A 26,403-nucleotide genomic window follows, 5' to 3' on the forward strand; every position below is an offset into this window, starting at 1 on the left:
TTAATAGTTTTGTCTATTTTCATAGATTAAAAAAAAGTCAAGTCAATTTAAGCCGATTAATATTTTTCATAGAAATTAAAGCATGGGAAAAGTATCTAGAATTATATTTCATATTATATTTAGAGGTACTCTGAAAGTTCCAATGAACCTTTCCTACTTGTAGTCCTATTGAGGAATATAGCAAAGTCTACAGGAAGGTCATAAACTCATAACGTCATGACAACTGAAAACCAATGTGTGTATGCAATTGAGGTTAGCCGATGCATCACATCAATTCCGTATTTGAAACATCGGACCGTTTCAACGGCCTTTTGAGTTCGATTTCGAAAAAAAAGACCTATATAATTATCTGTGAAGTTAAACTACCTCTTACAGAACGAATATTATTACAGTATACACACCAGATAAAGCAATAAATAATAGGTTATCGGGAAGGTGTGTACGTACACGCTTGTACGTATACGAACATACATACGTGCATATTCGGTCGGGTTAGTTGCCCGACCAGTTTTAGGAATACTAAAGACACTATTAAGCTTTATTTTCCAAATTAAAAGAAAAGGAAAAAAATAAGTGTTAAGTGTTAAGACATGATGGAGCGCTTATGTTTCTTCCGAGAAATTATCCACACGTACATTTACACACACCTGAGAACACTTTTTGATTTTCGGTTTGAAAGGAGGTACTCTCTGGCCTCACGGAGCATAATAGACGCGGTCCAAAGGTATGCAACAGGTTACACGACACCAGACGTCGACAACCTTTTCATTGAAATAACACATCGCATCGTTTCATCAGTCAGTTTATATAATACCTCTCAGTGAATAAGATCAATGGTTAAATGCCTGAGATATTTTCTAGCTCTGAATCTCATCGTTACAACTAAGAAAGGTATGATAAGCTTAAATATAATAATTTAATATTGATCAATCAAAATCACATACAATTGAATATGGCATTTTGTTCAATCTGGACCAAACTTTTATTAGTTACAATCTATAATCCGGAGGAGATTGTATGCTATTTATCTCATCCATTGTAATGTATGTATGTATGTGTAGATTATTATATTATATTATGTAATGTATGTATATGTAGGTTATTGTATGCTGATTGAGAATAGTATAAATACAAATAAACAAAATCATATGCAGAATGTTTAAGTTGACGGATTATATGGAAGTTAAAAAAATCTATAATGTTTGCAACATTTTAGAAACATTCAACGTTTTAACGTTAGTAAATAAAATAAACCAACATTCACACGAAAGTTGAGAACGTTGAAAATTTAAAAAAAAAATCTTTGAAAGTAACCGATTTCATCAATAAATAGACAGTAAATTGTCGACCAAGGCCAGATACTGTAATTTGTGTATAATTAAGAGTTTTTTTCATGTTATGATTATATCTGCGGTTTATTATCATAAAAATCTGCTGAAATTCTAAAAACGTGTCTCTAAAGGCGCAGACATACATAGAGAGGTACGCGGCACGTGTTTTTTTATTTTTATTTTTTAGATATGTTCAAAACTGAGCAAAATTTGGAAAGATATAACCAATGCCGCTATCCTGCAAGACCTGAGGGTTGGTGATAATCTATCCATCTGTTTTAGGGAGCAGTTGGATAACAGCTTATCGCCAACCTTCAGCTCTTGCAGGATGTATGCAATGTTTTTTTTCGATGACGCAAATCTCTAGCACACCTGATCTATACTATAGCACCCAGGCCAAAACTCACCCATTGGAGTGATTTCGGTGATATTTTATACTTGTATTGAAATAGGTTTGGCATTGATCGATAACGGTGATCCCTATATTTGAAGAAATGTAACGAATTAGCAACGACTTGAAGAAACGCCCTTTCCAGCTGGAAACACGAGTATATCCATGGCGTATGCTTCAGTGTGTTAGTGCCTTAAGTTAGAATGTAAAAATAACTACCTACACTAGCACCACACAGTGAACTATCATATTAAGTTATATAGAAGAGTAAGTTATGATAAAAGACACAGAATTCCTACTGACTCAAAAGTTGAATCTTGTCTGCAGAACTTTATCTAATTAAACAATGAAACATTTTCAAAGCAATATACTTTAAATTTTAATAAGCCCTCAATCTGCGGAATGTACTATATATTTCCACGTGGAAAGCAACACGAATGAGTCTCGCAATACGATGGTAGATCTACAGCCTGTAGGATTCGTACATACATTGCCAAGAGAAAAAGGTTCTCGACGAGGATCTACGGTAAAAAGTGATGGCGTCTGGAGGACGATACGCTAAGGGCGAGGATAGGAATAAGACACAAAGCGACCATGTGGACCGGCCGACACACACGGACACGTGTAAAGAAAGGGCCGGCGTGTATATATACATATATATTTTTATATATAAAAAATACAGGTGTATGTATGTATGTACATATATGCTGGAGTAGTTCTTCGGCCGAGCTAAAAACTAGTTTCGTCCGAGGACGCGTCCATCGGCGAGATGCTGCCCGGCATCTCGGATCAAATACACACATACTTAGAACGTTCGAGATCCGGAAACGGAAATGTAATTTCGGCGGGGAAAATGTGATATAACGGATGCAGAGTTCAAATTGGAGTATCGCGAGCACACATGGAATACTTCAACGGCTATGAAAGTGGTCCAATTATTTCGTTCTCGACGGCCTAATATTGAGAATTTGCATTTCGCAATATATGGACATATGTACTCGTATGTATACGTGTTTAGTTTAACTGAACATATGACCAAAAACATGTGTGTTTTATATGTAATTTTGCATGCATACTTTTAATAAAACAATACAAGCATGCTCAATAATAATATACGTGATATATATTTTTTTGATTTTTAAATGCTTTTTATTATTCATTTAATATTTTACAATATTAATTTTATTTTGTTAGTAATCATAGTATTATATTATTCTAATGTAATACTATGATTACTATGTAATATTATGATTAGTCAGTAGGAATTCTGCGTCTTTTGTCATTGAACTTACTCTTCTATATAACTTACTATGATAGTTCACTGTGTGGTGCTAGTGTAGGTAGCTATTTTTACATTTTAACTTAAGGCACTAACACACTGAAGCATACGCCATGCATATGCTCGTGTTTCCAGCTGGAAAGGGCGTTTCTTCAAGTCGTTGCTAATTCGTTACATTTCTTCAAATATAGGGATCACCGTTATCGATCAATGCCAAACCTATTTCAAAACAAGGATAAAATATCACCGAAATCACTCCAATGGGTGAGTTTTGGCCTGGGTGCTATAGTATAGTACAGCATAATAGGAAAAAGAGCTCAAAAACCTATTTTTTTTTATTTTATTAATTGAAAAATCAACAGACAGGATGTACATAGATATGTATAAAAAAACAAATAGTAAATAAATAATATATGTAACATCCGAGTCCAATAATAGATTTTTACATAAATGAAAAAGATAAATATAAGGAAAACAAATTAAAAAGTAAAGAATAAAGGCATGACAAAATATGTAGAACATTGCATAATTAAACTATAGTATTAAAATATTTGGAAAAGGTTATAAAATAGAATATAAGAAGAAATTGAAATTTACAAATATAAAACAAATGAAAAAGGTAAATACAAAATAAACAAATGAAAAAGAAAAGAATGAAAGCTATAATATGATTAAATAGCACATTACATAACTAAACTAAAGTATAAAAATATTGGAAATATTGGAAAAATAGAATAGGAGAAGAAATTAATCAATCGGTCAAGATTCTCTTGATGTTAGACCTGAATTGATGTAGGGAAATACCAAATAGATCAACCTCATTCAGCTCTCCGTTAAACATACGATAAACGCGCTGCAGATAAAAATATTTTTGGGAATTAGTATTGAAAGGATCAAGTGAAAAGAGTGCAACGCGTCTAGAGTACCGAACTGGGATTCTAAAATTAACTTTATTCAGTAAATCAGAACAATCAAGGAAACCATTTATGAGCTTAAAGAAGAATATAGCATCAGTATGTCGTCGCCTGACAGAAAGATTGTTAAAAGAAAGGATTTTTACAATCTATTTACAATGAAACCTATTTACAATTCTTATAAATGCTCATAATACATCTAATACATAATTTTAATTAAAGACTCTCTAAAGTCGACGATCTAAAGCAGATTGTGTTTAGGTAATCTGTGTTTATAACTGAAGGGTATATATAAATTTTGTTGTAATCACCGAGACTCTTCACAAGTGTGTTAGTATGGTTATTAGTGATTCTGTCATAGAATCTACTGTTTAGTTTGTTAGTAATGTCTGTAACTATATACGTAATATGAAAAAAGGTTTACATTTGATTTCCCCATACAACAACAAAAAAGCTTCAAAACAACAATGATTCATGAAGTTAACGGATTTTAATTTTACACTGGCGATATTCAAAAGTACGCAAAGAATTCAACTTCTACGCTTTTCCTTAAAGTTGGATCCTTTTTGCAGAACTACATATGTAAGTATTCACATGGACAAGTACATATGTATAATAAAGCTTTTTGATAGAGGTTTCGCGCTTGACCAGTCGATCGTGTCTTTGGCGAGTTTACAAACCCTACACGTGTATGTATGAGTATGCATGAAAACGTAGATGGTGACCTCTCGAGTGCTAGGGGTCTCCCGGGCCAGTCGTTGCCCATCTGGTCGAACATTCCTCTGGTTGGTTACGAGCCAATGGCCGAGGCACGCGCTACGACTTAGCACCGTACAAATTAACTAATTGCCGAAACAACTACCAAATCCCGACGAGCCCAAACGCAAGTTTTCATCTCGAGATGCGTCGGTTTTGATTTGAAACGGACTGTTGTCCAAAAATTTCACTTATGTACATACATATTTATGCATATGCATGGTCTACCTATGGCTTAATTCAATAATGGAGTATCTCCAAATATTACAACACGCTCGTACCACTTTAGAGGCGGATTTTACAGGCGTGCTCTAAAAATTCCGACAGATATGATGAAAGTGTAGGGATTGTTTTTTTTATACATAGTAGTTCAATACTGAAGGGCTTTATCTTGCAAAATTGATTATTCAGAAATAATAAATGAACGAAAGTCAATTCATCGTGTTTAAATTTTCTTTAAAAAAACTTTTGTAGACTAATTTTATTCTACCGCTTAGTTCTTTATCAACGCTAAATAAAATAAAATTATATCGCGCGCTCATATTACCATTATTAACCTATGCTTCACCTGTATGGAATAACGCCTCGAATACTAACCTTTCCAAGCTCCAAGTAATACAAAATAAATCCCTAAAAATAATTTATAATACACCCATATATACTAACCTGAAAAAACTGCATGCCATATATAATATTCCGTTTGTTACAGACATTACTAACAAACTAACCAGTAGATTCTATGACAGAATCACTAATAACCATACTAACACACTTGTGAAGAGTCTCGGTGATTACAACAAAATGTCTATACCCTTCAGGTATAAACACAGATTACCTAAACACAATCTGCTTTAGGTCATCGACTTTAGAGAGTCTTTAATTAATATTATGTATTAGATGTATTATGAACATTTATAAGGATTGTACATAAATAGGTTTTTGAGCTCTTTTTCCTATTATGCTTTAGATTAACATTAGAATAATATAAAACTGTGATTACTAACCAAATTAAATTAAATTGTAAAATAGAAAATGATCAGTAGATCAGTAGCTATTAAAATAGATATAAGATGTATTGTGAACATAATTTCGTAATAATAAAAAGCATTTAAAAATCAAAGTCAAATTCTACCGCTTAGGGAATATTCAAAAATGTAATTTGATTCAGAAAAATATGTATGTAAATTTTTCGTAAGCTTTATTTACATATATACAGTAAGTGGTAATTCATATTTCAAGCAAAAGAAACAAAACTACTAATTTTTGCTCTTATATGACAGTAGATATCTCATAGACATTTGAGCAGTTTTTTCACAGATAATATTAGTATATATAACCCAAAATTGGGAGGAAGGAGGGAGGGTCAATAATTTTTATTAATCTACGCAGAAAGCTTACAATACGTAAATCACAAAATAGTAAGATCGCTTTGAGATAGGCTTTTAAGTTACGTACCTATATTTTTAATCATTTCATTTTTAAATTGACATGAATTGTATATGTATGTGTGTACGTACATACATATATTTACATACAATGTCGGGTCATATATGTATGTACATACAAACATACGCTTACTGGTGACCCGATAAATCTGCGCCGACAAACCCGCGCATAATAATGCCGCGCAGTATAAAACTTCAAAATTAAATAATAGAAATTTCTTTTTGTTGTCAATTCCATTTGCATTAAAATCGTTTTTTTTCTCTAACGTTATGCAACTATTCCTGTCAAATCAATTCCTGTTTGTTCCACTAAAACGAACACATTTAATTTAACATCTAAAATAGTTGTTTCACAAAAGAGTATGCGGTTTTTAAATTACTCAAAATATAAAATTATTAATCAAAGTATCGGACGTTCTAGCCTAAAACTTTTTTTTGTCGACATTTACTTCATACATATTCCGTTATATGCCGTTCGGCGTTTTTGATATTATTATATTCTCTTAATTATTTTATTATTTTATAATTTTGTAAAAGTATGAAGCCTAATTAGGCTCATTCGAAAGCAATTTCTTGTTAATTTTTCACCCACTTGACTCCGATGTCTAACTAATAAAATAATATTAATTTTTATTTTTATTTATTATAAACTATATTATGTATATACATGGTAATTTATTTTTATCCTGCATAGCTACATATGTCGGCGCGGCATTGTCGTGCGCAGCTTTGTCGGGGTACTATATTTACTTATAAAACCCCCCCGCATATCATCCCAGAATTAGTTTATTTAAACGATTATGAAAACATATATTATAAATAAAAAAAGGGTTTATTACATTTTTCTCAAAAGAGGCATCCTGTTATATACTTGTTTATTGTAGAAAATCTTTTTTTTTTGTTTGATTTAATTGGGCTTCGATTATTTCAAAATAGCATACATACATACATATATTCATGTGGGTTGACATATGACATAAACCGTCTTCGTTCAAATGAAAAAGACTACTCCAACGTCAGCTATTCAGTAGATTCAACAACCAGTATCTACATATAGTCGAACCAATGAGACGTAAAATGTACATAATATCGCATTCACCCCCCACTCGATCCGCGATGGCCAATTACATTTCGTTTCAGTTTCGCATTGGATTTTGATCAAGAAATACAACATTGTTCATACGTATAGCGGTCAGTAGAATATTTTGTTTGTTTTGATAAGTTCGTGTTTCGTATTTTGAAATATTTACATCAATAAAATGTTAATATAAAATACTTAAGTTGTTGATATTACTAATTTATTTATGGAATACGTATTTATTTTTATATTAATGGAAATTTATATTTTTTAGACGATACAAGTAATTGTCAACGTCATGTTATGGACAGCAAAACTTACAGTAATATTATTTAAGACCTTGTATTTAATTAAATTGTAATAAAATTATTTAATTAAATAAGAAATAATGTTAAATTATTTTGCGTCACGAATGCGACAGCATGCTCGGTTCTCGTGAGTTTCACACTACATCGGATCTACTATAACTATAATAGAAACGTATAATTCCGACATTAAAAAACTAAATTTTACTCTAAGCGTTAAGCTATTAAATACCCACAGAATATGCGAAAACATTAAAACACTAAATTCCAATTCGTAAATTTTCCCAAATTTAAGCGGTTTGTGTGTTCGTCGTCTTCGGCGAACGTTACCGCCATTAAAATATCTGAATATATAATAATCGCGTGTAAAATTAGCAACCGCGTCATTAATTTCTAGCGAAATATCCATAAAACAAACAGGTAGGTGCGATTAAAAAAAAATAATAATCAACATGAAGACACCGGTCGCCGGGTCCGTTCGATCACGAAAGGGTTGAAAATTTTGATATCGAATTTCACAATAAATTTTCCAACGTTAATATTTTTCACGACAGCATGCAGTGTCGTGTTACGTTTCAGACAAGATGCCAAGTTTGTACTCGGTTTGATACTTTTTGCCAAAGCACGCTTGGTTTGAGGACTCGTCTGTTAAAAAAAAATAGACGTTATGACTGGTAAATATGTATGTAGTATGTAGGTATGTACATAATTCGATTTATGCTGCGTACGGACCAAACCAACGACCATTTTGGTTCAATGTTTTAACCAGCAGGATAAAACCAGTAGCGTACAAAATATCGAAATAAAAATTAAATTTAAAAATTGAAATTAAATATCAAAATTAAAAATATTATTATTATATTAAAATTAAATTCAAATATCAAAATAAAATTATAATCAATTTATTAAATTTAAAATAAAATATTGAAAGTTAAAACAGAACATGCCCAATTTAAATAAATTTTCGAGATTGACCTAAAATTAGATCATCAACAATCACAAACAGGTAATCCTCGACTTTTGTTTGTCGAAGATGTTTTGACTTACGAAGATACGCACTAAGATCGAAAAAAAAAATCAAAGAATTATTATTTTTACTTCCCCGTAATGCGCAGTTACTGAGAATATATCATGTGTTAGTATGGGTGACCGAGCGATGGTCCCAACCCGGCACGTTGTCGGTTTATCAAACGAAATTTTTTTAGTCTTCAATTGTTTCTCTCGTTGAAATAAATCAATTAATTAAATCATTTCAGAGGTAAATTTTATCGGATAATGTCTTCAATTGTTTCTCTCGTCGAAATAAATCAAATAATTAAATCCATCTCAGAGGTAAAATTTATCGGATAATGTGTGATTATTAATTTTATTTCGACGAAAGAAAAAAAAACCCTTTGACAAATCACCGACATTTTTTTTGTTAAGTATTTCATCGACGGCGAAACACAGTAGTATATCGTGACGACTTATAAGAAACAATAACAAGGTTTTTTTCGCTCGTAATTATAATATTTCTCTGGTTGTAATGCGTATCGTCGTAATTCAAAACATTGTTGTAATTCAAAACATCAACGATGATCTAATTTTAGCTCAATCTCGCTCGTTAGCTTAATTTTGATATTTAATTTCAATTTTTTAATTTAATTTTTATTTCGATATTTTGTACGCTACTGGTTTTAAAAGTTGGCCCAAAATCGTCGTTGGTTTGGTGCGTACGGACCATTAGATAAGATTTTTTTAATTTCTTTATATGTTTGTATTTATGTATGTATAATTCCCACCAACGAACGCACATTAACTGGAAACCAAGATAACACTTATCACGTACTGGAGCGTGAATATTTGTCTCGCGTAAACATGAAGACATGTCAAAAAGATGTGGACTATGAAGAGTAAACGATGGAAAAAAGTGTTTGACTACAAAAACCGAAATGTGTGTGTATGTAAAAAAAATATTTCGGTGTTGAATTTTCCGAATATCGATAAAAATATTTTTAAGTATCACTTTTATCTAATTTAATCGTTATTTATAACTAGTGTAGGGCCCGTTGATTTCAACGGGTGGTTTCGAAAAGAAATTGAAACTCGAATAAAAATAAGATATGGAATCGACTGGTTTCGGAAAGACAAAGGCACAAAAAAATGAAAATTATGAAAAAAATGAAAAATATGAAAATAATGAAAAATATGAAAAAAATGAAAAATATGAAAAAAATGAAAAAACCGAAAATAATGAAAAAAAATGAAAAAAATGGAAATAATGAAAAAAAAGAAATAAATGAAAAAAAATGAAAAATATGAAAAAAATGAAAAAAAAATTTCAAAATTCACAATTAAACGTCTGAGAAAGGTTTCTCTGCAATGATTTCTCAAGATATATTAATTATTCTTTATGCTAATTTAATACGGCAAATCTTCTATGGAAAAATGTAATTAAATGTAGTATTTTAAAATACTTTTAAAGGTATATTTATACTATACGGGACTGCATGGCAATAACCCGGCACAGCAGTGCACGGAAAAGACTTCTTCTATTTATATTATTATACAGCATCGCTCGTTTTGGCACTTTCAGACAGGTTTTGGCCGAGTGTATGGCTTAATAAAACTTTATACAAATTAATTAAAAACCAAACTAAAATTCACCTTTGAAAAAAACATCAAAATAAAATAAAACATTGCATATGAATATATACATATACTACTGATTTTCAAAAATTATATTTCTCTATAAAATTCAGCCGAACGAATTTCAAATCTTACGCGAGTAATAAAACACAATTAGCTTTGCAGATAATAATTATCAAAGGCATTATAATTCAAGCAAACTCATTTACGATACATAACAGTACATAGCGTCGAGTCAAAAGAGAAGGTCTCCCCACCTAATGAAATAGGTATAAATTTTGAAGTTGGATTTAATTTATGTCCCTCAGGCGGAAAAACTTCCAGGTAGACACATATATGTATCTACCTATCCAAATAACAAAAACTCCAAAACCAACCGAAAGCATAAAAATAAATAAGCGAAGAAATAAATTGACGAAGGTAAGCGCGAGTTATACAACGTTCGTGTCCGCCATAGGCGTCCTTTTGTTCCCGAAGATTCGACCTTGCCTGGACCATCAAAAGTGGCCACTTGAAAACCCATGAACCATATGGGATTCTCTGAAACCCGTTGCGATCGCCATAAAGTCAATAAGTGCCGTTTATACGTAGCTACGACTGCTCATTGCGAAGATGAGCTGAATTCCAAACACACCACTTTCGACAGGACACACCCAAACAATTACAGCATCCTTCTCCACTTGTTGTGGAGAAGATTCCTTAGATTCCTAGAGAGTCCACACTTGTGAATGCTTAAAATTCACGACTAATTCATAACTTCGATGACGTCTTAATTTCAGTAAATTCTTCTAAACCCTTGAATTGAACGCCAATTGACACTATTCTATTGTATGTAGTATTTAAATTCAGTCGACAAACATTCTTCAAATGTTTGATAAAAGACAAAGAAGCCACAAATTTACATATTATATATTTAGAGTGCATGTTTTTAGGCTTTCTTCCTATTATGATGTATAGACACATAAAAATAAGATAATAACTTTAAACAAAAACAAGATAAAAAAACGATCACTGGATCAGAATAGAGCTGAATGTATTGTGAACAATAAAAGTATCTAAAAATAGTCTGTGAATAGTCATGAGTAAAGCCCGGACCCAGAAGGTGCCGCGTATTGTTCAAATGTTGTAAATATGTACATTGTTAAAGGTTTGACGAACCTTGAGTTTTGCAACGATTCTCTAGTCATGAGAATCGTTGCAAAAGTCAAAATACGCAATTTATCTGTTTGCTTATCCATTTTATCAGATATATGTTTATTGATATTATTCAACACAAGTACGATTATTTCAAAAAAAGAGAACAGTTCTTGAAAATCAAACGGTATGTTGGCTGACAGCTGAGAAAATAGCCGATGTATAATAATAACCACTGCTAGAATATAGCTTATTTACTGTAAAACTGTTTAAACAGGCGTCGTCGGTTTTTTAATATAAGAAAAGGATTTTAAATATTGACACTGCGCATTAAATGTCTGGATGTGGACACACATCCAGAATGTCGTATGTACGTATGTACATATGAATAAGATTGTGAGTATGTTAGAAAGCTTCAACTGAAGACATTTGCCGCCATTTTTTTATACTAATCACATGTGCTTATATAATAGTAAATTGATAATATTTTTAATGATGGAATAATTAAAATAGACATTTGCATAATTGGGCAATTGAAAAAAATAATTTTCTTAATAAAATTAAAGATGTTATATGAACTAAAGTAGATATATCAATAAATAAAGTATTAACTGCCGTATAGTGGCATTTATGTATGTAATACAATTGAACTTGATTAATAAAAACAGGGCTAAACTAGATTTTTTGCAGTACAAATTCTAATCAAAAGCAATGTCAATCAAACAACAAGGACAAACAATACAACGGGAAATTTAAGGCGCAGACATACTGAATCGTACGGCACGCCACGCCTAAGTAGACTCCAGCTATGATGGGCGTATCATCATATCATCATTAATTCGTACGATCTTATTATTTATTTTTCCACATACAATTTTATAATCATATTCTACTACTATGTACATATGACATTGCAATAATCAAATTAAGAGACGAATTCATTACTTTTTCATTAAAAAATCGCCAACTTTTATTAGTTCCATCACCAGAGCTGACAAGAGCAATACCCGGCATAAGGAGAATGAAGGCGCAGACACACAGAATCGTACGGCACGGCATGCCTATGTAGATATAATGGGCGTGTATTTATGTAATTTTTAATTAGCACGATCGTATTATTTTTTTTATTTTATTAAGCGTTTCCTACATTTCTTTAAACATGGGAATTACCGCTATCAACCACTGTCAAAAAAATATCACCGAAAATACTCCCAGTGGCTAGTTTTGGCCTGAATCGCCATAGCGTAGATCAGGCGTGCTAGTGTTATTTTTACATGCGTAAAATTATCTAAAAAAAAAACACATTTCGTGTACTATTGTGTGTCTGCGCCCTTATTCAACGTCATATGTATAATATTTTGCGAACAACCTTACAAAAAATATGAAAAGCAATTTTAACATTAGAAACATACATGTAGTATCTACTATGAAAAGTCTAAATTTGCACAGAAGTCGAAATGTTTAAAAGGTACAAATTTATTTGAAAAAAAATTCATCGTTTAGTGTTAAATGCATTTTTATTTATATTGTATAAAATATAAGCAAAAAACTATATATTTTAGATAAATATATTTCAATATTGTTATTACGAGCAAAACTTTAATCGAATTTGATGGTAGTTTTTCAGTCTATGTACATATGTATATTGAAGAAGAGTGCTTTGGATCAACGTCTTTTGCCAATCTAGTCCAAGATTACAAAAGTAGAAAGTCTGAACGAAGTAGCAGATACATTCATAAGACGGACAAAAGAAATGGTACCCAATTTTCAGCATTAAATACATCAAGCATTCAAATCATCACCGATGCTAAACCGAGTTCGATCCAAACTATAAACGGAGTGCTTGAAAGTGTTCATAAAAAACTGTGGCCTTTATTGAAATTTTAATTACAAACACCCAGATGTGTGTATGTGCGTAAATTCCAATCCCTATTATTATAATATATATTATCGCCGGGATCCGGTGTAGCTTACAATTCCGAGCTACATCACCATCAACGTCATAGTCCAGGCACAACATTAATTTCTGATGATGACTGGCCGTTTCGTACCTGCTGACTTTGATTGCTGTCACAGATGATGTTCGAGATACACCCGAGCCAATAATAATAGTTTATACATGTATAATAGTAATATAAATTAAAATGTTGTATACAATTGTACATATGTATATGCCAAGTGATATCTATCTGTATAATATGTACGCAGTTATATAAATTTGGATTGTATGTTTATTTATTTATTTATTTAATATACTTGGGAGAGGCGGCAAAGCCGATAGGCCCAAGGGGTTTGAATAAACATATTTTACAAATTATACATATATGCAATAAAAAAATGAGAAAAATTAAAATACATTAAAAAAACAATATTAAAATAAAATAAAATAAGAGAAGAAAAAAAATATAAAATATATAAACAAAAAAGATAAAAATACAGAAATATGATTATGGGAAAGAAGAGTCACAAAAATCCTTTGGTTTTAAAAAAAGTATCAAGTTTATTCTTAAAAATATTAATATTAATAGAGGTTACTAAATCGTTGGGAAGACTATTACAAACTGAAACCACTCTGTTAGAAAAGAATGTATATCTGATCAATTTAATAGATTTATCTTTTTGGAGTCTAAGCGAGTGACCTCTGAGGTGAGTATTTATGTTGAATGAAATAACATTAGACATATGACAATTATAGTGATTATTAAGAATTTTATAGACTTCGATTAAGTCAACTCTAGTTCGTCTCCAATGTATATCAGTTTATTTGTATACTATTTATAAACGTAAGTGAAGGGTTCCGTTAAAAAATTCACAATCATAGTGAATTTGACTGTTTGATATCGAATATACTGCAATATTGTTATTTATTACACTCCAAATATATGTATATAGATATGGATATAATATAATGGCACCCTATGTTTGTATGTGCGTATTATTTCAATTAAAACATTATCTTGAATAATAATAAAAACCTTGTAAAAAGGGAAGTCGCATATAAATGTTAATGATTTGGAGATATGACTATATACAGAAACATTTCTTATTTGAAAATACACTCATATATATAATGACGTATTATTAATATATGTAATCATTTCTCTACGTAATATAATGCTAAAAAAATTGTACGATCTATACAATGTGTATATTTTTTTCATTCAGGCACGTGCACCATTTATAGCAAGTCGTAAAATTGTAATTAGATTATTTTTAAGTTTGCGCATTTAAGATTGGATAAATATTTTCGTTAATTTACTAAACATTTCAATACATTCAAATGTTTGTGTTCTTGAGACATAAACGATATCATACGTACATATTCATACGTGATATAATCGTAAAATTTACATTGTATGTAAATTTGTTTATTTATATGAATAAGCGTTTGAGTGATGGTCACTTTGCCGATCATCTTGGTGAAATTCTCGAAATCTTGTATGGGTGTAAAAATCAGGGCTGTGGAGTCGCTTCAAAATTTCCTAACTCTGACTTTACCTTATGATTCGACTGCGACTTCGAATTGAAAGATTTTAGTATGATCTACTTTTCTTGCCAGCGTATAAAGTTGGTAGTAGTAAAAATAATAGCGATTTTCAAAATATGACAAATCAAAGGAATTTAAAAAAATATCACTAAAACTACTAATTTATTGAATTATTGGTAATGAAATAGGTATAAATAAAAAGTAAATACATTCATAGCATATATGTATGAATTTCATCACACAAACAAATCAATTTAATAAAACAAAATATGAGACGGAGGAAACAATCGGGTTTGGCCACAAAATATCAAAATACGTACAATTCAATGATTTTATTTTTAATTTAATTTGAATTCGTTATTTTTATAAAAAATATATGGTATTTCGTTTCATTAGTGGATTTTTTTTCCAATTTATTGTTAATTACATATAATAAAAATAGAGTCGACGTCGGTTGATTTTTACGACTCCGACTCCGCTACGACTACACGCTACGAAATGCTACGACTCCACGACTCCAACTTTGACTGCAACTTTAACGCTGGCTAAAATAAACAAATTAAATTTAAAAATTACAGCTCAATCTCAAAAGAGCGCAAATCTTAATTGAAATGTTTTCAAATGAGCGCAAATATTTAGTAAAATAAACATTTTTTTTTTTTGTTTATTTTACATCTCTAACAGAAAAACATTAGATTATGAAACTTTATTGATTTCAAATTTAATAATTTATATAATTTACTTTTCCTTTCTTAAGTATGGAGACTTTCGACAAGTATGGAGACAAAAAAAAACAATTTTAGAATAGCAGGAATATACGTTATGCATAGGGATGTGGGGTAACGAGCGATCGTGTCGAGAAGACGCGGGGTAGCAGGGAAGTGGGGACTTGTGGAGCGTCTGACATGTGCTCCTGATATTGAGCGAGTTGGAAAGGGTGGGTTCAGCGTCAGATGAACGGGAGCACACATACACAAATCCACGAAGACGCACACGTTCATTCATCATTTCGAACGGGTGTATAAATTACCTTACACTTTATTTATATATAAAATATAATTTTACTTTAATCCGTGTATCCTAAGTCACCCGTTGACATCGACGGACACAACACAAAGACAAAGACAAAGGCCGCAATTTAATAAGACCCGAAAGGAACGGGCGCGCCTTTGTGAGTCCTTAAATGTTTACTACCAAAATGTAAGGGGACTTAATTCAAAGACCGACATTTGTTTATCTGCTGTTCTTGCTCAAGATCATGACTTAATTGCTTTTTCTGAAACTTGGATTTGCGATTCTGTCTTAAATGGCGAACTTTTCGATGACCGCTATTTAGTTTTTCGGAGGGATCGTTGCAGCAGAGGCGGGGGAGTACTTCTCACTGTACGAGCTGCTAGTTTTCTATCTGTTCGCCTTTTTGATCAGCTCAATACCATCGGTGAACATATTTGGGTTGAACTTCGCTTAAAGAATTTTTCTATTTTAATATGTGTACTGTATTTTCCTCCGAATGAATCTCCTCCGAATTATAAATTCATTTTTTTTTCAAATTTGCAAAATAATTTTAATGTTTTGGCTGGCAGGAAAGTCATGATCTTGGGTGATTTTAATCCTAGGAGTTTGAATTTTGTTCCTAACGAATTAATTTTTATGTCAGAACTATTTAATATGAGTCAATTGAACTCAATAACTAATTGTAATGATTTATGTGTTTATGTGTATATGCATGTATAATGTTTGTATGTATATGGATGTATATATTGTATGTGTATGTGTATATGTATATATATATATGTATATGTATGTATATGTGAATATATATATGTGCAGGTGTGTATGTATGTATATGTATATGTGTATTTTTATATTTATGTATGTATGTACATATGTGTATTTGTGTATACGTGGAAGTATTTGTGTATATATGGATGGTGTACATATATGTTTATATAATTGTCTTTGGCCAGGAAGGCGCATTGGGTTTACCTGTTAGGCCTTCTTGGTGTAAATTAAATAAAAAAATAAAAAAAATAAAAATAAAATAAAACACTAGTTTATTGATAGTTATCGAAATGTTTCAAACGCACACTTTTAAAATGTCCTCAAGGGCAAATTTTACACTACAATCTAATCGTATGAATACATGTTGTGTATTCTGTAGTAAGGGAACGTACATAGTAACATTAAGTTTGTGTAAATATTTAGTCGATAAACGTATCGAATGTCAATATTTTTAAATGAGCAAAATCGTGGGAACGACATCGCGTCGTTGAATTAATTCCAACTTAATCTAAAACACGTCAATCGCTGTAAAGAAGATTAGAAGAAAAAAAATACATTTAAAATTTTAAATACCTTTTTGATACGTCGTGGAAATCCACCGTGTCCTCGTTCTTCAGCGCGATCCATGATTTGTTTCACGTGTGCTTTTTTCCCCAATTCGTTTCGATTAATTAAAATATTTAGCTTGTGGTTTGTGTTTTTTTCAGTCGTATCATTACTAATTTTACCTGCGCGTCTATTAGTGTCGCAGCATCTTACCTGCGAAAAAAAGAACAAACAAAAAAGGCATTAACATCACAATATGAGAGTTTCGGGTTAACCGGTCCGCCGATGGCCGGTTAATACAACTTGTACAACATCGAATTATAAATTAAAAATAAAATAAAAAAAAACACGCACACATTCAGGCGCGCGCGAAGATAAAGAGAGACACGCTAAATTCTTGTTCTAACATAGATTGACGAGATATTCTTTATTTATGTGTGTTCATCTGTTAGAAGTCACAATAAAAGCTCCAATATTGGTAGATCTCAGATTTAAGTGAATTACATATAAGATAAGCAAGTTTTAGTTTATATTAAGCTATATTTTACACGATTTCGTTTGCTTGGGAGCTTGATTAACGAACCGGTATAAAGGAATATGGAACTGCGAAACTATGTAATATAATATAATATATGAGCCGTTATAGTTGAAAGTGGCGGTCAATTTTCAGTTCCAAAAACACTATTTGTGTTTGGCTTAATTCACAAATTGTTATCACTTATTTTAATTCGATATGTCCAGAATCTCGAATAAACGTATTAAAAGCCACCATTATTTTTAAATATTGTAAAACGCATAAGATTATATTCAATGTTTTGCGAGATATTTCTCGAAACGAAGAAAAGTGGACATACGCTAATTTCAAATATAATGGCTCATATGTGCTAGGTTTAGGCTTTGGTTGAGTTTTGGTTTCAATCAAATTTAGATAAGGTTTTAAGTATGTAGAATTGGCTAGATTAAGATTTAGTTAGTAGTTTTAAACGAAATTATATGTATGCTATTATATCTTTGTATGCTATTCTACATATGTATATGCTTTTATGTGATTTGAAACTATTTAATTATTGCAATGAAGGATTTTATTTGAAAGGTGTCGTTTCAAATTAACACGGTTTTGCAAAAATCATGAGTATTTCAATTATATTTTTTTAGTATTAAATGTATGATCAAGTAAAAACGATTGAAATACTAAGAAATCGATTTAGACATATATTGCCTTTTATGCATATTTAAAATAAAAGATACATTCATAATATTATTATTTTTTTTTTATTTAAAACAATCTACCATTAATATCGATTTACACGGCTAACTAATCTACCGTGTAAAATGAGGAACGGGCGTGACTAACCGTACAAGAATGTTAAATTTAAATATTTGTTTCGTAAAATTCCAAATTATTACAACAGAATTAATACAACAGAATCGTTTTTAAATTTACAAAAAACATAATAATAAATTTTATGTTTTACACTTTCAAAATACATATATATTTGAAAGTAGCGTGAAAGTCGAATTTTCAGTTTTAAAAACTCTATTTTTGTTTGACTTAATATAATAATTGACTTTTGAAATCACTTTTTTATACTCGATAAATCAAGAATTTCGGAAAAGCAGAATAAACGTATTACAGGCTACCACTAATTTAAAATATTGCTAAACGCAAAACATCATATTTCATGTTCTGCGAGATATTTATTGAAATGAAGAAAAGTGGACTTTCAAAGGCCACTTTCAATTCATATGTTAAAATTTGTATACAACTGTATGAGTAATTAAACACGAATCAAACCATCCAAATATGCATAATATCAGTATTGAGTCTTTCAAATGTTCTAAGACTTGTAAGTGTCATATTAACATACATATGTACATAATGTAAACACACAAGGAGTGCGGAAATAGCTGAAATATATTAATTCGAATAATAAGGCATTTCCACTCCAATCGATCATCTCGAGTGTTTGAACGTGACGCAAGCTTCTGCTCGTTTATTTTTTTTAGAAATTTCGGTGTGACTGCACCATTAGGTTGGGTAGTGGCTGTCCTCAGAGGTGTTCCGAGGTCGGAGTGTGAGCGAGAGGATTGGAGAGGGGCAGTTGCCCATTACGAAACGTTCTTCACATGTAGGTGTAACATTCCACGACACGAGAAAAACGTATAGATACAACTTACTCGTTACTTTTGTGCTACGTAAAACGAAAAAAACCTCATTAGGCAGGCGCACGGTTAAAGGTAACCGAATCCAAAGGTTCCTCGCGATTCAAAGAGCGTGCTACCCCACTTGCCAGTGTGTATGTACATATGTACATACATGCGTACATATGTACTTGGCTTTTGCAATCGAGGTGTTAAACTGTCGGGTCAGGTTTCCAATCGCACCCACCATCTGTGGTCAGAAGTTTGCGGTTGGAAAACGTCAAACCCTTCCACACGGGTTTGGTGCATCCGCTCTAAAATCGCCAGATTAACAGAACGGCAGCTTTAAACGTAATTCTCGTTTTCTCGAATGATAGATTGCACATCAGATGACGAGTAACCTTTCGATGTTCACAGATGCAATTATTAAAATTGAGTTGGATCTTTCTGGCGAGTTTAATAAGGCAAGATTCGGAACCAATCGAATCTTGCTTTATTAAACTCGCCTAAAAGATCCAACTGAATTTTAATAATTACCATTTTAATAATTGCATCTGTGCACATCGAAAGGTTACCCGTCATCTGATGTGCAATCTATCATTCGAGAAGATGAGAATTGCATTAAAAGCAGCCGTTCGTTAATCTGTCATTCAATTTGTCTGGCGATTTTAGAGCGGATGCACCGCATCCCTTCCACACACGTATGTGCTAAAGAAGTTTTAGCACGATGTTTGTAGAAAGGTTTGAAAGTGGACCTTGAGTTAAATCTGCAGAAATTGTTTGTCGTGGTGATCAAATGCCTTTCAAATAGTATTTAATTAAAAACAGCACATTTAAATCACAATATACAAATGTACGTAACGATGAAGTTTTCATTTCAAAATTAGAGCTATTTTTCCTATTATGCTGTACATACATTAACATTAAAATAATATAATACAATAATTACTAAAAAACGATCGGATAAGAGATAAGAGATATAAAAAAGTCCTATTAATTGTAATAGTAAGTGAAACGTAAAGGTTTGTAAAAAAAAAAATTTTAAAATAGAAAATGATCAGTAGAACAGTAGACATAAGATGTATTAAAATAGACATAAGATGTATTAAAATAGACATAAGATGTATTGTGAACATAATTTAGTAATCAAAAACGAAATCCAGAGATTTATCTCTCAAAACATCTATCGTAGTGTTTATATCTGCAAGAGGTCCAGTGCACTGAAATAAGTATAGAACGCTGTATGCTGGGCATAACGAGGAGAGATACAAAGCGGAATACGTGGGTTAGAAGTATGAAAAAGGTGTTTCGACATAATAGTGGGAGTAAAGAAATTGAAATGGCAATGGGCGGGTCACGTAACTAGATGAACGGACGATATATGGAGGAAAGAAGTGCTCGAATGGTACCCGAGAGAATGTAAAAGGGTGCAAAGAAGGTCACAGGTGAGATGGGTGGATGAAATCAAAAATAAAGTGTGGGATAGCATGGATGAGGGTTGCTCAAAACATAGGCGAATGGAAGCGTGTTTTCATCCAACAGTGAATGGCGAATGACTGTAAATGATGATGTATTATCATAAAAAGACACTTCGAGAGACTTTTCTCCTGAAAAATCTCCATGTAAATTAAAGAAAAAAAAGAGAAGATACTAAACTGAACTATTTTTAAAGTCTAGTGGGATTTTAGTGCCTTTTTGATGATACAAAACAACGATTAGCATAGGAAATAAAATGAAGAATAAAAGTAATACCGTTTTTCGGGAGTGTTTCGATTTTAATTATAAAATTACGGCATATAAAAGGAAGAGAATTTTGAATAAAATCATTTTGACAGAAATGAGAGTCACTTAAGTTCATTTTCATTAGGATTTAATAGAACATATTAGATAAAAATAGTAATAAAAAAACGCATATAAAAAATTGGAATGCATATTGAAGAATAGATATACCTATAGTATAGACAAAGGAAACACTTAGAAATGTAGACGAGCTGAGAAAGTAGCGAGGAATGTGGATGAACTGTCAAAAATGTGAGGATAGAGGAAATCTGGATAAGATCCAGCATTCTCCAGATCATTGAGAGTAGAATGCGTGAAAAAAAAAATCAGAAAATGAATCACACTGGTGAGATGAAGCAACTGCAGCAAGAGTGAAACATTACAATGGCAATGACTTGATGAGCCGTACATAAAATATGGACAAGAAGTGCACAGTACTTACTGCCTAAAAACTTCGAGAATGCATAAACCTTGCAAAAGGTAGCACAAAATGATTCAATAGAATAAGTACATCTATGCTCCAAATATAAATACAATTGAATCAAATTGAAACGCTTCCGTCACTAATGCTCCAACTGTACAATCACAAACGGAGTGAACGAATTGAATATATCGAAACGATATTGGAATTCAACGGTTATCTTACAATACACTGTTGAAACAAATGTTTCTTTTGATTAGAACGAAAAGTTGGACGATCAATACGTAGATAGAACATCACGAGTGGCTGTCGTGTATATACATACATATGTACATATATACATTCGATCGACAAAAAAAAAAGCGAATATCCGGGAAAGGAAATTGTAAAACCCATTCGGTTCAATTGCTTCGATCGAGTAACTTTCACGAACCGGACCGATTTTCATTTCGAACATTTGATAAGGTGTGCGTGTGTGTGTGTGTGTGTGTGTGTGTTTTTATATATTTCTCAATTCGTCTGTCCATCTGGCACGTGGGTGCTTGTGGAAGTTTCTAAGAGGAAAAAACCTGTAAACGGAAGAGCCCACGCCGTCCCACGCGCCTAGAAGCGAGACTTAACCCAAAATTGGTACTAGTCGAAGCACTAGAGCGCTTTGCCCTATAATATGCCGAAAAAGGCAATACGATACGTGTGCGAGAGTAACCCTGCCGGCTCCGATTGGGATTGGTTAAGGTGGATATTCACTTGGAGATTTGTCTGCGGACCGGTCTTTCGTACCGTCTCTGGCTACGGTATTTGGCGTAGCTATCCACTCTACGACAGTCTATCCAGAGACAAATTCCGCACGGGAATCTTTTGTTATATGTATATCGATCCGATGTAGTGTTATATATTTATTTATTTATAATAATAATAACAATAAAATGACCCGACAGGTTGCCACACTAGTTTTATAAAACAAAAGAAAGAAAATAACAAAATAAAAACAATAAAAATTTCAAGCATTCACTTATTAAAATAGTCTTGTGTTGAGTCTCAAGAAACTAACCAGCTCATCAACATGACAATTGAACAGGTCCAAATGCCCATCAATCGCATTAAGGAACCGGATAGCCTTTACAAGAGACGAGTTATTGAAAGCAGACGTTTTCGCAGGAATAGGTTGGAAAAGTAAATGATAACGCACAGCTCTACCGCATTCAGGCGCCGAAAATTTAAATTCAAATAAAATCGAAGGGTTATTAATATTATTACAATATAATTCAATGCAAGGTATTTCATAATACTGCTGTAAATTTTGCTGTCCATAACATGACGTTGAAAATTACTTTAATCGTCTAAAAAATATAAATTTCCATTCATATAAAATATATACGTATTCCATAAATCTAATATATAATTTCAAAACAGACTTTGTATGTACGTATGTATTGTTGGTTGGGAACATCGTTTCTATGACGACTATTCAATTGGTTGAATATTATATTTTTTTCGATGCAAATGAATTTAATAAAAAAACTAATTAATATTTAATATTAGATTCGCCATGTTTAAGCTGTTTATATTGCAAACTAGCTGAACCCGGCATGCGTTGCAATGCCACAATAACACATGCAATTCCCGTTCCCACTTGTCGGAAAAACGCAGGCAGCGAACACGTTGGTCGCGACGCGAAAACATTTGAAAGTATAGCGTTGCAATGACATTCATTCCCATTTTTCTCGTTTCAGTTCCCGTTTTTTTTTTCATAGTAATCTTCCCGGACATGCATACAACAAATCCTGAAAGTTCCATCGTAATCGGTTCAGTGGTTTAAGAGCCTATTCGAGACACACAGACGATATTGAGCGAAGCCGGGTAAAACAACTAGTAAATTAATAATATCAACAACTTACGTATTTTATAATAAAATGTTACTAGTATAAATATTTCAAAATACGAAACACGAAGTCAAACCTAACAGAAAATAAAAGACAAACTCTACCGACCGCTATAAGCGCGAACAATGTGGTATTTCTTGACCAAAATGCGATGCGAAACTGAAAACAATTGTAATTGGCCATTGCGGGTAGAATGGGAGGTGGGGGAGGGGGGGGGGGGGGGAAGTTAATGCGATATCATATACATTTTACGTAAATCTCATACTGGATCGGTTCGACTAAAGTCACATTTTACTCTACCGCCTTTGTCTCCTAACAAACAGATTCACAGCAGGAAGGTAAAGCAAAAAATAAGGAAGTGACGTCCCATACCACTCGGTGTGTTATCGCTAGAAGTAGGATAGTAACGGTGCTATCCATTATTTCATTGTTGTAAATCCTTTGTAAAAAAACTTCATCTATTGTTACTACGTACATAGATATAGTAAAAAGGTTCGGAAAACCTTTAACAATGCATTTACAACTTTTTAACAGTACGCGGCACCTTCTGGGTCCGGTGACTAGTTATCACCCTAAACAGATTAGCACAGCTGGACAGAGAAAGAAGGAATAGAAAAAATATATTTTTTAAAAATACTTTGATGTTAGAAAATTTTCTTTTAAAATAATAATAAATAAGGGCGGTAAGAAAGCTGGATCTGCTGGCTGGTTAGTACATATATACTCAAAAAATATATATTGTAATAATATAATGACCCAACTGATTGTATGTATATATTACGTTTGTAAGCAAAAGTTTCATCTGTTGGAATTTATTGGCGATAGACAAATTGTCTGCAGGCAAATCTTAGCGTGGATGTTCACCATAAGTCATACGCAACGATATTTAACGCATCTGCAATAGTTTCAAGTTTGGTACACGCGTCGAAACAAACCCGTACAAAGTTTGTATTGCTTGCTGCTCAAATATCTCAAAGTTTGTATTGCTTGCTGCGAAACAATAACCGGCAAAAACAGTAGCTTGTCCTTCATAAATATTATTTAACAATAAACACATACATACATATCTGATAATATTCGAGTGTGCGAGTATGTGTGTGTGTGTGTGTGTTTGTTTATTTGTTTGTTACCTGTCATCGACCGGTTTATGCATTCTGGCATAAGGGAGTCGCGACTTCGCGGTTCGCTGAATTCGCACTGAACCGCGAAGACGCCGTTTTACGACCATAAAGGCGTGCTCACCGGGCTTATATGCATTTGCTATCGACGCATGAAATTCTGATCGAAACCACCATACTTTGAAATATCAACGGGCACAATACTACCGAGTCGTACATATTTAGAGAGATAGAAAATGGTACTTGACATGTTCTTATATATTCGCGATACATGTTCTAACGTCAAACATTCACCCCCCCCCCCCCCTTGTAGTGTCCTGTCTTGAGACAATCCTCATCCGAACGAGTGACACATAACATACTGAATACTCATCGAAACGTTAGAAACCGAGTGCAAGTTGTCGAACGTTGCAGAACAACCGATAGGTGTTGCTACTGCAGCTCATTAGACTAAAGCGTTTCGTTTCACATCACAATTACTTCTCTTACTAAAAGATGTAGTTGACTCGGTTATCGTAATAATATATGTATATAAAAATGGACGTGATGTTTGTATGTGTGCATGTATGTGGCGGACGTGTCGACCAGTATGGAGAAAATGCCTAGTTAAAAAAAATAATACTCGCGAACGAGGCACACAACCAATCAGCGTGAAGTGGTCCACGTGGAAGTTTGGGATATGGATTTGGATGTGACGTGACGAGCGATCGTGTCGAGGAGACGCGGGGTAGCGGAGAAGTAGAGGGGGTGGAGCGTCTGACATGTGCTCCTGATATTGAGTGCGCCTGACTTGGAACGGATGGTGTCAGCGTCAGATGCTCTGCGCGGGAGCGTACACACATAAACACATCCTCGAAGACAAAAAGTTTCCGTTGAGTTGTGCCATTTGTTTGATTATGACTCCTTAACGCTTGCCGCACTGTGGTGGATAGCGACTGACCAGGACTTGTATTTTATTTTATTTATCCAAATATACTGAATGCAGGGTCTTTATATTTTATGTATTCCTCATCAAAGAATTGATGATTCGAATTATGCCATTACGAAATAAAAATCAATAGAAATAAATATTTTCGCAGGATGGCCCATAAACACGTGCCTCACAGATGCGAGAAAGATAGGGAATTCAGTACGTGCCGCGCTCAACGGTCAGAGTGAGAATGATATCGGCCTTGAAATGATTTATATTATTCGACGTTTTATACTTGATAAAATGATTTTTATGGCAAACTAGTAATTTTACGCAGCCTCGCTCGGTATTTGAAATATAAACCGCTTAAACATGGCCACTCTAATAGAAAACATTTTATTAAATTTATTTGAATAGTTTTATTTTATTTAAATTTATTTGAATATTCATTTGTGTTCTTTTTTATTAAATTGAACGTCACGGAATCTACGACCCAAAAACAAACATATATACAAAGTATCTTTCGAAATTACATATATGTATATTAGATTAGAATAATTAGCCTCGCAGATTTTGCATTATTTTAACACTAATTTCAAACTGTACGCTTGGAGTCCAGCACAGTGGCTATCGGAATTTTTTAGCACAGTAAGATAAGTGTTAGGTTGCTTTATAAATAGACATAAGTCAAAGCCTCTCGTTTAAACATCAGTTTATCTTTATTGATTTTGATTTACAGGGATGCAGTTGTTAAATTCTGACAGGAGGCATCTTTCACGAAAGACAATTGGAATGTCGAGAGCTGAAGATCGTAAACATCTTTCAGAATTTGATCTTTGAACTCGTCGAGTAAAGGTTTATTAACGATGCTGTCAACACGATCGCACAGCAAGCACGTTTCCCGCGATTTCATATAATTTTAATATGTACTATTTGCATGTTTTTGATTTAGATTTGTTTTTCTTTGTGTGTTGCATGTGGATGTGGTGAAGGCAAGCGAGCGCGCAATGGCCGCGGGTCCGAATAACGGACAAACTCTCGTTGAGGTCATTCACCATCACGATGGCATTTGCC

This window comes from Arctopsyche grandis, chromosome 2, assembly GCF_051622035.1.
Source record: "Arctopsyche grandis isolate Sample6627 chromosome 2, ASM5162203v2, whole genome shotgun sequence".
Lineage (NCBI taxonomy): Eukaryota > Metazoa > Arthropoda > Insecta > Trichoptera > Hydropsychidae > Arctopsyche > Arctopsyche grandis.